Consider the following 16293-nt stretch of genomic DNA (forward strand, 5'->3'; position numbering starts at 1 on the left):
ATAGTGATGCTATGTATGGGCAAGACAGCCCAGCCCAGACCCAGGTCCTATGGAGAAAGGAAGGCTGAGTATGCTCTGGCTCCCAATAGTCAAGCTGAGGCTAGAATTTAGGGTGTCAATTCCAAGGAGAGATAACAGGCCATATGGGGAATTCAATCAGATGAACTAGGCTGGTGGTCAAAAAAAATGTATCAAAAAGCAAAAGTGAAAGATGTGGAAATAAACTGAATTCAAACCAGGATTTATATGGCTAAATCCTAAAAACTGCCCAAGTGAGTGGATTGTCCTAGGATGCAGCTGAAAGGAGAGATTTGACTAGGTGACGGATGGAGAGTTAAACAGTTGAAGGCTCTGTTTGCTTAGCTCCGTCATTAGAGGTCATTGCCATCTGCATACTTTGGCCACATATTGTCTGTCTGCAAGTAGGCAGGCATCTGCAATGAGCTGCATCCTTTATCATTCTTTTAATATTTGCTCTCTTCTCTCTTCTCTCTCAAGATAGTACTTTTGAAATCTTCCCAACACAGGCTCACTGTTTGTCCTCCCAGGTTTCTGTGCTCTTCAGGGTAGGATGACCCTGGCAGGCAAGAGGCTCAGGTCACAGCTGGCAGATTCATTGACTTGGCAATTAGTCTGCCTGGTGCCCTCCACCGTGGCTCCTTTCCATCTCCTTGAGCTCAGTGTCAGCCTGCTGTTCAGCAGCCTGAGCCAGGCTCTAGTACACACCTCCTGCCTGAAGCCCTGCCTTTTGCCATTTGCCTCTCTTGAGCCAGTTGATCAGTCTTTGCCACCGCATCTACCCCATGGCTACCTTATATCCTTTCACCTCTAGGATATCTTTTTTTATATCTTGGGGGGGCAGAGACTGCATGTTTGTCCACTTTGGAGGCTACTATGCCACACCTTTCTCCTGGATAGCATCCAAGAAGATAGGCATTTGAAAGCATCACCAGGATTTTTGCCATTTGCAAAAATTAGATGGCTGCTGCCACTGTTGCTGCTGATGCCACACCAGCCTCAATTGTCCGCCTCCTCACAGTGTGATCCAGGTTCTTGGCCTCTTGCTGACATTTCCAGCATTATAGAGAAACAGCGACTGGAGGGAGAAACAGACTAATGTCATCTTGCAAATGAAGCTGCTTGTTTTTCAAATGTCAGGGCCTTGCCTCTTCATATTTCACACTTCTGCAAAATATTTTGCACCCAAGTACACTGGGAAATGGTAAAGGCTCTTAATTCCATCCCAGGGCATGTGAAGTTTGCTGGATGCAGTGATTCTAAAGAGCCTTGGACAGTTTCCTGTTGGTTATAGTAACTGTCAAAGCTATTATAAACCCTCTTAGGAAATAATGTTGTTGGAAGGGAATTAAATTTGAAGTTTCAGTACTCCTGGTTCGTTAGCAAACCAGCAGACACAACCATACAGCATGTAGTACAACATGCTAATGAGATCTCAGTGTGTTGCATCAATTCGCTGAAAGACCATTTAACAACATCTGTCAGAGTGTTGACTGTCCAGCTAAATTTAGAATGATTTTAGAGGCATCTTTCTGCCCGCAGAACTTACAGTGAAAAAGAAAATGCTGGCTGCAAAATACTCAGCTGGGAAGGCTTGATATAGCATACAGTCTTGTTCTATTCCTTTTTATTTTATTTTTTAAAAGATTTTATTTATTTACTCATGAAAGACACAGAGATAGAGAGGTAGAGACATAGACAGAGGAAGAAGCAGGCTCCATGCAGGGATCCTGATGCAGGACTCGATCCTGGGACTCCAGGATCATGCCCTGGGCCAAAAGCAGATGCTTAACCGCCAAGCCATCCAAGCATCCCACTGTCCTATTCCTTTTTAGATGAGATCACTTCTGATGATGAAAAAAGGTAAGAAAAAATCCAGCCAAGGAAGTAGCCATATAGTTACTGTTAGATAAATATTCTAGTTCATGTTAAATGTGCACATGTGCGTGCCAAATTATTGATAGTGTATAATATAATTATGCTTACCACTGTTATTTTCTTATGACACCATTGGCTTGTGCCTAAAAAATCTAATGTAAATCAGGTTAACCCATTAAATTCTTATTTAAAATGGGATAAATACTGGTACCCTTTCTCTGCTTCTTACTACAAGATCACATATCATCTAACTATAGCCAGAAGAAATTGTGTGGATGGGTGGGAAGCAGGAAGAAGGATATCCTGTATATCTTAAAATCCAAACAAAACAAAATCCTTGAAATTGAAAATATACTTGAACTCCTAACAAAGCCAATACTGTACAACGCTGATGGGTACCCTCTTGTGTTTATTCATTGTGTAATACATATGCACATACAGTCACACACAGCTACTGAATATTTGGTGCTTATTTTTTTAAAATGTTACAAGTGCACTCTATTTGTACTTTCAGAGGGAAATTATAACATTCAAATCAATGTTCAAGTCAGGTATAGAAAGTAAGATATCAGTTTTCAATTGAGAGTCCTTAACAGAATTTAGCTAACCATGAACTAAATTTTTTAATTTGTATTTGTTTTCTTAAAAGTATACAGATAGGACATAGAAGGTGAAAGACAAAAAACCTCATAGGTAAAGAAAATCTTTCAAAGTGAAGCCCCTGCAATGTGCAATCTAAAATGAGTATTTGGTGATAAGGGCCTCATGGTGGAGCCAAGTCTGGACAGAACAGCAACACTACTGAGTTTCTGTTGTTTTCTTAAAACCAGTTGGTGTATAAGAGGAAGACTTTAATCTCAGTACTTAATAACTCATAATATTTTTACTTAATGAGCATTTACCTTGTGCTAGATTCCATGCCAAAATATGAATACCCATCGTTTCATTTCATCCTTACAATAGCTGTTAAAGAATTATAATTACCCTCATTGTACAAAGGAAGAAACCAAATCTGAGATTGGATAAGTAACATACCTAAGATCACCAAACTAATAAGAAGTGGAATGATCCTGAATTCTCACTGTACTGTTCATGCCCTGCCCTCTACTAGTTTGGGATTCTTTTGTTTGCTATGCAGGAGAAGCTGGTCTGTATAGGTCAGCATTTTTCAATAGAAGTATAGTATCAACCATATGTATATGATTTAAATTTTTTGTTAGCCACAATAAAAAAGGGAAAAATAGGTAAAGACTAATTTTAAATAATCCAATATATCTAATCTCATCCATATTTCAAGTGTGCAATAGCTCAATGTGGCTAGTAGCTACCACATTGGAGAGCACAGTTCCCAACAATCTAATTTTCAAATCACCAGATCTGTCAGATGACTCGTGGTAAATGGCTGTCAAAAGAAAGTGATGATTATTCCAAAATATTTTTATCAATGGGTCTACAGGAAATCTGACCAATAAGTAAATATACAAAATTTTGAATCTTCTGGAAGCAACAGGAAGAAACAGACAAATAGGAGATGTCAGTGGCAAAAAAGAGAAGGAAGAAGAGGAAGAAAGAAAAGGAAGAAACCTATTAGAGTGGTTATAATAAGAGCTAAAGTTTATTTGAACACATGGACATTCAACCAAGGCTTCGTGACTCAGCTACAGAAAAGATCGTTTCTGAGTAAGCAGAGAAGCAGAGACAACTGTAAGTATATGTAAATACACTTGATTGAAACAAAGGAAAAGGGAGTCTGTGGTTTTACTCCAGTGTTATGACTAACATAGTTGGGCCTTGTGTTGAGTTTTTAATGAAGCTTGGCTAAAAATACTGCTGCTGATTTCATCAGCTGCTGTTAGGCTAGTAGGACCTGCTATTCTGTAAGGAAGGATGGAACCTACAGGAGGAGCTAATAAGTGATCAGAGTCCATGAGCACAAGGACGCAGAGGGCGACTGGCCAAAGGTAACATGTCTGCAATTTCCACAGGGGTCACAGAGGCTCACAAATCCCATATTTCACCTTTCTCTGCCTACCAACTGCACCTTCAAGTTTGGCCAGGAAGAACTATCATCTTGTCATACTACATCAGTTCTCCTTTTTCAGATAGGAATGAGACTTCCCTGACCTCCTGAACTTTGAGGGGAGGACCATGCATTATTTAGGGTTGTATCGCATGTGCCTTACATGACCAGGAACAACAAATATTTTGTTGAATGGTGCTACTGGTCATTCTCATGTACTGGGCTTTGGGGGCTTGGTTGATGTCAAATTTCCATTGTATCCTTCAAATAATGTGAAGAGGTCTCAGAGAGATGCCTCCAGCCCCTAGATCCATTTCTTCTGAACTGTGAGAACCTGAATTAGTTACTGCCTGTTTTCTCATCAAGATTCATTCCTAGCACATAATAGACACTCTTTATTTGTTGAACCAATGAATGAATGGCCCTGTTTCATAGCAGGTACCAAAGCACAGGTTTCGTTGCTTAGGTTGAATCCTTTGATCGTGGACCCACATGTTAAGAATGGCTGCTCGGGAATTTAGGAAGATCAAAGAGAATGGGAGGACAGGTATCAGAAGGACCTCAGGAAACTAGATTCCTCCCCTCCCCCCACCTCACACACATACATATGGTTTAGATCAGACAGTTATAAAACAAAGACCCAAGAGTGAGATCTCAGAGATTTGAATTAAAGGAAAAACTGTAGGAGGGATGACAAGCTACAAGTCATTTTAATAACAAAGACACAGAAACTCAGATTTTGCACAAGGGAGCTCCAGGATTGAGAAGGTGGCTTGTTTTGTGGCCAGATGTGTTATTAGGATGAGCACCTAGAAAAAAAAGTTAAGATCAGGATTGGGGGTACCTGAAGGATTCCATCCACAAATGAGGGGCTGCTGTCCCTTGTGCTACTATTTTAAGTGATGGGTTCCAGACCCAGAAGGATCTATAAATTAGAGCTATGGGTTCTGGAGATATCACAAGTTCTGGTTGCAATATTCATGCCCTGCCCCCACTCTTCTTTATAAGACTGTGCTCAGCTAGAGATCACAAGAAAAGTTCTTTTCTGGAAATCACAGGGGAGAGAAACTATCAATATCTGCTTCCCTGTCTTCATCCTTCCAGGCTTAAGAAGATTCAGGGCCCCCCCACAGGTGAGTCAGAGTTTCTCAGAGTTTGTGGGCTTGTTTTCCATTGTGGCTTACTGAGGAGATTTTTAAAAACTGTTTATAACTTCTTTCTCAAAGCAAGCTTGACACCATGAGAAATAAACTCAACTATCATTAATAACTTTCCCATGTTTAAAGGTAAGGTTTTATGATTTTTAAAAATTTCACACTAATAACTGTTTCAGGGAATGCAAAAAAACAAAACAAAACAAAAAATGAAGACATAGTCCTTGCCTTCAACTTAATAAGTCAAAAGCTGTTTTTGCAGCAGCTGCTGTGTGCCAGGCACTCTGGTCTCCAATGGTGCACAATGTGGATGGATTAGACGGATGCCATAAAAAGAGTACATGGTTATGTAGGGAAATAGACAAACCATTGCAAGGATGGTGAGTGCTACTATGGAAACCACAGGGTTTAATGGGAGCATATAATTTGGGGGCCTAACCTGAACTGGAGACAGAAAGTGTAGCTGGGAAAGGCTTTCTTGAGCAGGTGATGTTTAAATTCAGGAAACTTAAGTTTATTTGAAGAAGACAAGTGATGGCACCTCAAGCCAAATTTACTCTCCTGGGAGGACTACTGTGAGGGACTAAATTGTGTGGAAAAGGGGAGGGTGGAGGAGGTAAGAACTAGAGGAATCAGGAAGGAAGGGGGGACTTAAGTTTGTCTTTGAAGGTAAATAGAGATAAACAGGGTTGAGTTTTTCAGGAAAAAAACAGCATGATCTAAGACACAGCATACTGTGTCTCATACTACCTGTGAAATAATGAAGCTCTGGTTTTTGTTTGTTTTTACAATCCAGTGTGGAGCTCACATGTATTATACATTTTAGCAAATTTAACTTAACTATTTCGTGAGCACATGTGGTGTATCTAGATTGGGATTAGTACTGTTTGCCACATGGCCAGTACTGTTTGCCACATGGCCATTCTTTGAACGCAAAGAACAGCTTTTATTTTATTTATTTATTCATGAGACACACACACACACACACACACACACACACAGAGACAGAGAGAGAGAGAGAGAGAGACAGGCAGAGAGACAGGCAGAGAGAGGAGCAGGCTCCATGCAGGGAGCCCAATGTGGGACTCGATCCCAGGTCTCCAGGATCACGCCCTGGGCCAAAGGCAGGCGCTCAACTGTTGAGCCACCCAGGCATCCCAGACTCTCCCTCTCAATGGAAGGAGTAAAAAAGATTCCCTAGTTGTCTTTAACCAGTCCCCCAGACCTAGCTTCAAATCGCAGCCCTACCATTTGCTAGCTGAGAGCAGCATACTAAACCTCTCTTAGCCTGTTTTTCCATTTACAAAATGGAGATGACAAAATCATTGCTAGGAGGTTATTGTGATGATTAAACTACATTAAATAATGTCATTTCAGTCTCTGAATTCCTACTGCCTTTCTATATTACGTGTTGCACAAAGCTTTCCCTCCAGCTCACCGAGCTTGTTCAAGAAAGGAAGCTTTGTTTGTTACTATGGGGTAACAATAAGCATTATGGGGGCAAATAAGCATCCAGAGCGTGGTGGGATGCAGGAAACCTTGAGTCCATATAATTTGCTTCTCCATTGCCAAACTCTCCTTGTCCTGGTCCACTTCAAACTTCTCATTCCTCGACTTCAGTTAGTGGAATAGTCTTGGGTAACAGACTTAAAGCAATAATTCTCCATCCCTTCCCACAATACGTTGTAACCTCAGTCAGCTTGGCCCTGTACTAGTCATAAAATACTTTTTTTTTTTTTCCCTTAACGCACTTCGTCATAGACACTCTGCTTCGGTCAGTTCTCAAGTAGGAACTTGTGTTTATAGAGTCGGTGTTGTCCAAGGATGCCCCACAATTCCATGCATTGCCTTTTTTTTCCTCCACACAATCCAGCTTTATCTAAAAATGGAGGGCGCTGGTTGTTAAAAACCCAGGCTCTGTCACCAGACCACCTGGATTCATGATTCCAGCTCCGCCATTGATCAGCTCTGTGTTCTTGTGCAGATGACCAAAACCCCATGCCTCAGTTTCCCTATGGGGGTAAGGCAAATATCTACTTATACTCTTGTTATGGGAATTAACTGGTTGATATGGATAACGTGTTTTAAAGGGTACTTGGGTAAGTGCTCAATAAGGGTTTGTGTTTTATACTAAAGCACACCTGAAAAAAATATGACTCATGTATCAAACCTATAACTTCAGATTTTATTGCTTGGGCTAAATAAAATCAGTGGGCCTACTAAAAAGTATATTATGTAAGCTAGCCGAGGTAACAGACTGATAAGGCACAAATCACAAGAGTGATTGTAAATGACTTAATTTTATGACTTAAATTTAGGAAAATGACTTGAATTTAGGAAACACTTTGCTCGTTCGAAAAGAACTAGAAACGGACCCAGGAAATGGACCCACTCTTCCTTTATGCATTTGTGAATCACCCATAGGGAATGCTCTTCACTCCGACACAAGGCATCTGGGTTTTTTTGTCAGGGGTCTCTGCAACCAGTCCTGTGTACAGATTTCTTGCTCCATTTTTTGGCAATGAGGCAATTCCCCTGAATTAGAATATGATTAGTCTAAGAACTGGACATATGTGAACTCCAAATAAGTCCCACATTGCTGTTAATCACATTCAAGTAATAATACAATATGGACAAGGAGCCGGATGACTCAGTTTCTAATTGTTCTAGCCTTGTTTTGGCTGTGGAACCTCAGGCGAATGACTTTTCCAGCTTTGCATTTTCCTTAACTGAGGCTCCAACATCAGCTCTTTTTCCTTTTGGGGATGTTCCATCGAATAACATGCTATGTGAAACCTTTTGGCAAACACCTGAAAGAGCTATGTACACACATATAAATACTGAGCATGAGATTAGGCTGTGAAAAAGAGTTGCTAATGACACTTTTCGGAGAAATAGACAAGATTCAAGATTCTTAAAAGGGATCATAGCATGGGACTCTAGCATGGAGACCGGGGAGCCAGACTGTGGGGCTCTAAGCTACGCCCCTGACTGCCTGAGTGAACCGTGTGCCTCCAGGTCCTCATCTGTAAAATGGGGATAATAATAGAGCCTGCTTTGCAGGCAGTTTATGAATACTTGATGTGTTAACTAACACTTACAGGGAGCCTGGGACAATGGCTTATTATTAGTATATGTTCAATAAGTTAACTATGAGTATCAAACTGCTATATTTAATAAGACACTGCTGGTGAGAATTCTGATCATTTAGGTGAGGTAATTTTTGTTGAAATAGAGTCTGGATTCTTTCTTGCTGTGCACTTTCCATGAAAAGATAGCCTGTAAATGAATTGAAGGTAAAGATTTTAAAGGACACATTGTATTTAATGGATATTTATTTGTATTTAATGTGTATGATTTATCCTAGCGGGTATTATTTTTTAAATGCTTAGACTTAGTTTTATAACATCTGGTGGTTACATTTTTTCCCAAGGCCAGTGGAAGTAGAGAATAAGGATCGAGATATGGAGTCTGGAATTGGGTTGCCTGGGCTTGATTCCTCATTTCATTACTTGCTAAGTGTATTGACTCCTGCGGACAGATCACTTAAACTCCCCAAACATCAGTAGCCTCAGGTAAAAATTGGAAATAATAAGTGCTTATCTCATGGAGTTATTGAGAGATTTATAGGTGGGAAGAGCTGAGAGCATTAAGCAACTGTTTGTTGCTGTTATTATTGGATCAGTTTGCACTGGAATCTATGGAACCATCTTTCCAGTCACTCACGTGGTGGAATTAGATATAGGGTTCAAATGTGCAGACGAAAGCATATATTTAAGTAATGATACTATGACCCAGGCTTCTGGTCTTGTTAGGCCTCCATTGATGGGCTATCTCTCCTGGGAAAGGTGCTCTGTGGGCAGGAGAAAGGACATAGCCCACATTCTTTTCCTGCTAGAAGATTTTTTCACCTCATTACTTCAGTAAGATGCCAGGGGACTCTGTGCCTTGTCTTCACTTGTCCCCTGGTCATTTTGCTACTTTTTTATGCTCCTCTAGACCACCTAATTTAGGCTGCCTCCTTTTTTAAAAAAAAAAATACTCATTTATTCATTCATGAGAGAGGCAGAGACCCAAGCAAAGGAGGAAGCAGACCCCATGCAGGGAGCCAGACATGGGACTCGATCCCAGGTCTCCAGGATCATGCCCTGGGCCAAAGGTGGCGCTAAACCGCTGAGCCACACGGGCTGCCCTAGGCTGCCTCCTTTTGAAGAAGCAGATGTTTACCTCAGGAAGGTTTCCAGAGTTTTCCCTCAAAGTATTGGAAATGCTTTACAGCTGTGGTGCCTGAGTTTTGGTCTGTTAAAACTGGGAGTTGAGAGCCACTTACCAGGTAGATAGATGCCCCAGGCCTAACATGGTCAGGGATTGACCACAGCAAAAGCCCCAGGGAGGCCGGGTGCCGTGTGGAGTTTGCCATTTGCCTTCCATTTCTGACTCCATTTAAATCAATTATTTTAACCAAAACACAGTTATACATTTCACAACCATGATTTTAAGAGCAATGCCAACATTTCAAAGCCTTGACTCTAGAGGGTCATTGAGATTAAAAATAACAACAACAACAACAAAAATAACCCATTCATTTTAACCAAGCCACATGTTTGGATCATGCCCTAAAAGTCAGGTTGGACTGTACCCATATATCTACGGCCTTCCCTGCGTCATGAGCTGAGGAATTTTATGGCGTACACTGACCCTGGTGGAACCTTGTAAACTAATTGATAGCAAGTGTTTCAAAATCTTCCCTTCTCAGTATGAATAGTGTGTTTGTACCTTGTTTGTGTAACATGTGGTGCACTCAAGCAGAGAAAGGAAAAAGTCCTTTGAGAGATGGGAAGAGATATAGTTAATAAAATCATAGCCACAAGGGCTAGTCATGATGATAAGCTCTTTGCCTAAATTATCTTATTTAATTGTCACATAATATGAAGATGTCAACCAAGACCTTAAAACACATACGATTATAAACCTTAAAACGGGCATTATATTCACGTCAGTCCTTCTTTACAAAAAAATTGTTGATAACCAGGGAGCTAAGGAAATGGTTCTGGAATAATCCAGTCTATTCTTGCCTATTCTGAGCATCCAAATCTTAATTCCCTCGGGATGTCTGGTCCACATATTCTAAGTATCTCTTTTTTCCCATGACAAATCTATCCTGATTAAGATCAGGATACCAGCCATTGGCATGAAATCAGAAGGGGCAGAGTACTTGAGAGCTTTGCCATCACCAGTGGTGTAACTTGCAACAGGCTTTAAGTTATAAACAAGTTACCAAATCCATGGCACCCAATTTGCTCAGAAAGAAAAATGTACCAGAATATTCTGGAGAAAGCTGCTATATCTTTAAATTAGTAGGAGCTCTGCAAGGGTGTCATTGTGGTTCAAATGGAGTCCAGGGCCTTCAGAACCAAATCCAAACTCGTCCCTCTGTCATGACACGCCTTTCACAACCTTGGTTCTTCCACTCCTCCTTCCTGTGGCATTCCCTACCACACATCCATCCGACTTCCTCTCCTACCACTCCCTTCTTTTTATACATTTTTAAATGGAGTATCAAGCAATTTTATTAACACAAACTGACCTGCAAACACATCTCTGAATATTTATTAAAAGAGCACACACATGTAGAATGTTGGCAAAAAAATAAAATGACTTGCTGCTTAAGACTGAATCCATAGTTTATGCAGAAACTACATATTAGAGGACACAGAGACAATAAAACCATAATCCTCATAAAATATAAAGTGGAGACTTGTTAAAATTTTTCTTTGAGCTGTTAACTAATAAAGGAGCTGGTAACAAGTCCCAGCCCATTCAGAGGAGAATCCAAAGGGCAGACAAATATAAGGAATGCTGAAATGAATTCCTTCACAGAAGCATAACACAGTGGACAAAATTATTGGGATATTAATCAATTGCACCTTCACTGGTAAAAATCATTTGCATTTCTATGGACAAGAAGAATTTGCATTGCTACATTTTTCCTCAATTAACAGAGTTGTCAAGTAGTTCAAAGACAATGGATGTCACAGACAACCTGGCAGTGACATTTGGTAATCTTTTTTTTAACTTTTGCTATTTCAAGCTTTTGCATGATTCCTCCTGACATATTAGATACCATACAAGGTGGTATGTAGGAAACTAATAGCCATGGGTACTAGCCACTGTGACAAGCTCTTTACTTAAATTATTTTTATTATCACATAACTCTGTGAAGTAAGTATTAATCAAGGCTTTAATACATAGAATTATAAATCTTCAAAGAATGTTATATAAATCAATCTTTAGTCCCTCCTTACTAAGGAACATTTGATGACTAAGGTAGCTAATGAAATACTTTTGGCATAGATTACTTCTTATGGGTATCTCATGTTGCTCTGGCCTTGGGCAGTCTGGCTAGCAGATATGGGATCTTGGCTGCTGCTGCTGCTTCCTCCTATTCCTCATCCTCCTTTTCATCTTCTTCTCCTTCTTCCTATTCTTTAACCAATTACTGAAAGATCTTAATATTTGATCATCAACTCCAGAAATGCTCACACAATCCTGGGGCCCTGTAGTCTGACTCCATCTAATCTGAGTGTTCTAACCTCTGGTCTGGCCTCTCTCTGTGTACACTGACACGGGAGGGGATTTTAGGTCCCTTGTCATGAGCAGAATCTTACTTGCTTACTCAGAAAGCTGAACACAAACACCTTATTGTTTAGAAATTTTTTCTCCAAGATGCTTCCTATGAAGTGCTATCGATCCCTGAACTTCTGTCCCTAATCTCCATTGTAACTCTTAGTATGACTGTTTGATCATTTCACAGTATCATATAGAATATATTTCTCTTGTTCATTCATTCATTCATTGGACAGAGTCATGGCCCGCCTCCTCGGTGCTAGATATAGCCCTTGGTCCTAAGGAAACCAACAGTGAACAAACCAGACAAAAACTGTTGCCCCTTGGAATTTAGACTTTTTTTTTTTTAAACAAGTGGAATCTTTGGCATGTTAACTGATAAGAAGTACTAAGGAATAAAGAAGACAGGAGAGGAAGGAGCTAAGTTTATGATAATGTGGTATGAATTGAGGGAACACAGAAATTTTTTACCTGCTTGGTCAAGGAATGTCTCACAAAGACCTGAAGATGAGAAGGTGAGCCATGTAGATATCCATGTGGCTATGCACATTTTATGAGTGCAAAGACCCTGAGGTGAGAGCATGTCTGGGATATTCAGGCACATCAAGGAAAAATATCAAAGATGTCAGTGTAAATCATGAGAAAAAGCACACTCTTCCTCTTAAACACTGAAGACCTAGTTCATTGTATGAACTTAGCATATCCCCAACCTTTTTGGGAACATGGTAAGAATACAGAGATAGACTGTGAATGAATGAATGAATGAATGAATGGAATCCAGTGTCCTTCCAGTGCTGGTCACAAAGTATTAGATTCACAGGCCTACAGACTTCATTTTTCCCCCTCTAAAACTCATAAGGAGTTAACAATATTTTAAATTTAAAAAAATTTTTAAAAATTAAGTAATTAAAAACTTAATTTTATTGTATGACTAAATTGAACTTTCTGAAAAAAAAATAAATAAATTGAACTTTCTGATTTTTTTAGATAGCTTATTTTAGAGAAAATTAAATCCTTCATTCTCTATTTTTCTATATTTAAATATTGAAATGAAGGTAATGAAAGTGTTAATTGATGCTGGAGAACGCATATTAGCTCCCCAAATTAGCTCTTTAAAGGCCTGAGGGAGGTGCTTTGCCAAGAATAAGAATTTTCAACAAATGTTTGGTTTCAGATAGAGATCAAAGGCAATTTTATCTTAACTTTATAATATGGCCAAACATTTATAAGATCATACACATTTCTCTTTTTTCTCATTTTTCATTTTGCCAAATTATTAGCCCTCCCTAATTCCATAACATCATTACTGGAGGGCATTGCAGATCAAATAGGATGTAGCCATACCCTGTTTTATTGCACTTCACTGTAGCACACTTTGCACACTGTGTATTTTACAAATCGGGGGTTTGTGGCAACCCTGCCTCAAGCAGATGTATTGGTGCCATTTTTCCAACAGCATTCACTCACTTCGCATCTATCAAAATTACACTTTGATAATTCTTGCAATATTTCAAGCTTTTTCATTATGATTATATTTGTTGTGGTGATCTGTGTTACATGATCTTTGATGTTACTATTATAATTGTTTTGGGGCACCACAAACTGCACTTGTATAAGATGGTAAATTTAATTGATAAATGTTGTGTTGTGCTCTGATGGCTCTAGCAACCGGCTGTTTCCCCTTCTGTCTCTCTGTCTCTTTGTCTCTCTCTCTCTCCTCAGGCCTCCCAGTCCCTGAAATAGGACAAGATTGAAATTAGGCCAATTAATATCCCCTACAATGGCCTCTAAACGTTCAAGTGAAAGGAAAAGTTACTGCCTCTCATTTATATCAGAAGCTAGAAATGATGAAGTTTAGTGAGCAAGGCATGTTGAAAGCTGAAATAAGTCAAAAGCTAGGCCCAACAGTTAGCAAAGTTGTGAATGCAACGGGAAAGTTCTTGAAAGAAATGAAAAGTGCGAGCCCAATGAGCACACATATGATAAAAAAATAAATCAGCCTTATTGCTGATATGGAGAAAGTTTTAGTGATCTGGATAGATTTAACAAGCCACAATATTCCTTTAAACCAAAGCTTGAGAGGAGAGGAAGCTGCAGGAGAAAAGTTTGAAGCTAAGCAGAGGTTGGCTCCTGAGATTTAAGGAAAGAAGCCATCGTCATAACGTAAAAGTGCTGCAAGATGAGGCAGCAAGTGCTGATGTCCAAGCTACAAGTTATCCAGAGATCTAACTCAGATAATTAATAAAGGTGGTTACGCTAAACAACAGATTTTCAATGCAGATACAATAGCATCATCATATTGAGAGATGAGGCACCTCGGATGTTCATAGCCAGAGAAGAGAAGTCGATCAATGACTGACATCAAAGCTTCAAAGGACAGGTTGACTCTCTTGTTAGGGGCTAATGCAGCTGGTGATGTTAAGTTGAAGCTAGTGCTCATTTACCACCCTGAAAATCCTAGGGCCCTTAAGAATCCTTCTAAATATACTCTGCCTGTACCCTATAAGTGGAACGACAAAGTGACAGTACATCTGGTTTAATGAATATTTTAAGCCTACTGCTGAGCCTTACCACTCAGGAAAAAAAAAAAAAAAAAAAAGATCCCTTTCAAAATATTGACAATCTAGCCAGACAAGAGCTCTGATGGGCTATCCAATAAGATCAATGCTGTCTTAATGCCTGCTAACACAACATCCATTCTGCAGCCCCTGGACCAAGGAGTAATTTTGACTTTCAGGTCTCATTATTTTAAAAATACATTTTGTAAGGCTATGGCCACCACAGATAGTGATTGCTCAGAATAATCCGGGCAAAGTCAATTGAAAACCTTCCGGAAAAGATTCACGATTCTAGATGCTATTAAGAACTTTCATGAGTCATGGGAAGAGGTTAAAGTATCAACCTGAACAGGAGCTAGGAAGAAGTTGATTCTAACCTTCATGGATGACTTTTGGGGTTCAAGACTTCAGTGGAGGAAGTGAGTGCAGGTGTGGTGGAAATAGCAAGAGAGCTAGAAGTAGAAATGGGACCTGAGGGTGGGATTGAGTTGCTACAATTTCATGATAAAACATTAACAAATGAGGAGTTGCTTCTTATGGATGAGGGAGGAAACTGGCTTCTTGAAATAGAATCTATTCTTGGTGAAGATGCTGTGAAGATGGTTGAAATGGCAATGAACAATTTAGAATTTTACATAAACTTCTTAAGGGCTAGACTCCAATTTTTTGAAAGTTTTGACTCCAGTTGTGAAAGAAGTCCTATCATGGGTAAAATACTGTCAAAAAGCATCACACACTACAGAGAAGTCCTTCCTGAAAGGAAGAATTGATCGATGTGGCAAGCTTCATTGTTGTCTTATTTTAAGAAATAAGCCACCCCAGCCTTCAGCAACCACCACTCTGATCAGTCAGCAGCCATCAACACTGAGACAAAACCTTGCACCAGCAAAACCAATTATGACTCACTGAAAGCTCAGATGATGGTTAGCATTTTTTAGCAAGAAAGCACTTTTTAAAATTAAGATATGTTTCTTTAATCATAAAGAATGCTGTTGCACGCTTAATAGGCTACAGTATGGTGTGTATGTAACTTTTATGGACACTGGAAAGCCAAACATTTCATTTGCCTCACGTTACTGGGATATTTACTTTTATTGTGGTGGTCTGGAATGGAACCCACAATACCTTTGAGTTATGCCTGTCCTTAAAGCTATTAACATTATTATGTGTTTACTATTTATATAGCAGTTAATGACCTGCAAAGTGCTTTCTAGATCTTCTCTGTTTATTCCTCACTAAGCCACGTGTTATGTAAATTTTTTTCAAGGAGATTGAACCATTTCAGAAATGAAAAAAAATTTAAAAAGGAACAAAATTTTTAAGAGCTGGAAAGATCTATCTTGAGCACATGATCCAATTTACCAGTGCTCTTTGCCTACATCTCCTGTTGCTTCTCTTTCTCTTTTTAATCTCCTTTTCTCCATGTCAATGACATATTTAAGAACATAAGAAAAGGATGTATGTGTGTATGAGTGACATTGAACTACATCAACCTCATCACCTTTCTAATTCAGAGCACGGAATGGCTTTTATTGTTCAATATGTTTTCAATAGTTAGAAGTAGGGAGAAGAAGTCACTTTGATTTCTTACTCTCTGTCTCACAAATATGAGTTCTGGTGGCCTCCTGTTGCTGAGCCCACTCCATTCATAGCGTCTATGAGAATGGGCATTCAGTCATCACACCACATCTTCCAAAACTGCTCAGTCCATCTTCCCCTTTACCTAAGTCTCCTCCCTAATTGACTCCACCGTAGCAGATTTTGCAAAATTTCCAAATGTATATTTAAATATTAGGCAACAGGAATGGTTTAGTTAAATAAAGCTCATTATTTTCTCTTTCCTTTCTTCTTCCTTAACATACCGATCCCAGATTTTTATATCACTCTTATTTTTTTTTCCACTCCCCAGAAGTTGTAGATCAAGACAAAACTTAGACTAGACAGAGACCAGGATAGAAGAAACAGAATCCAGACCTGGACATCCTTGAGATTTTCTGTGTTGAGTTCATCTGCCCAGTTTGTTAGCAGTTTGGTAAAC

General features: G+C 39.5%; 1 protein-coding gene across 1 annotated transcript in view; it reads right to left on the reverse strand.

Annotated features, from left to right (window-relative positions):
* The window catches only part of LOC112652754 (uncharacterized), a 139185-nt gene that overhangs the window by 45463 nt on the left and 77429 nt on the right, over positions 1-16293 (reverse strand). The window lies entirely within an intron of this gene.

Source organism: Canis lupus, chromosome 4 (assembly GCF_003254725.2).
Source record: "Canis lupus dingo isolate Sandy chromosome 4, ASM325472v2, whole genome shotgun sequence".
Lineage (NCBI taxonomy): Eukaryota > Metazoa > Chordata > Mammalia > Carnivora > Canidae > Canis > Canis lupus.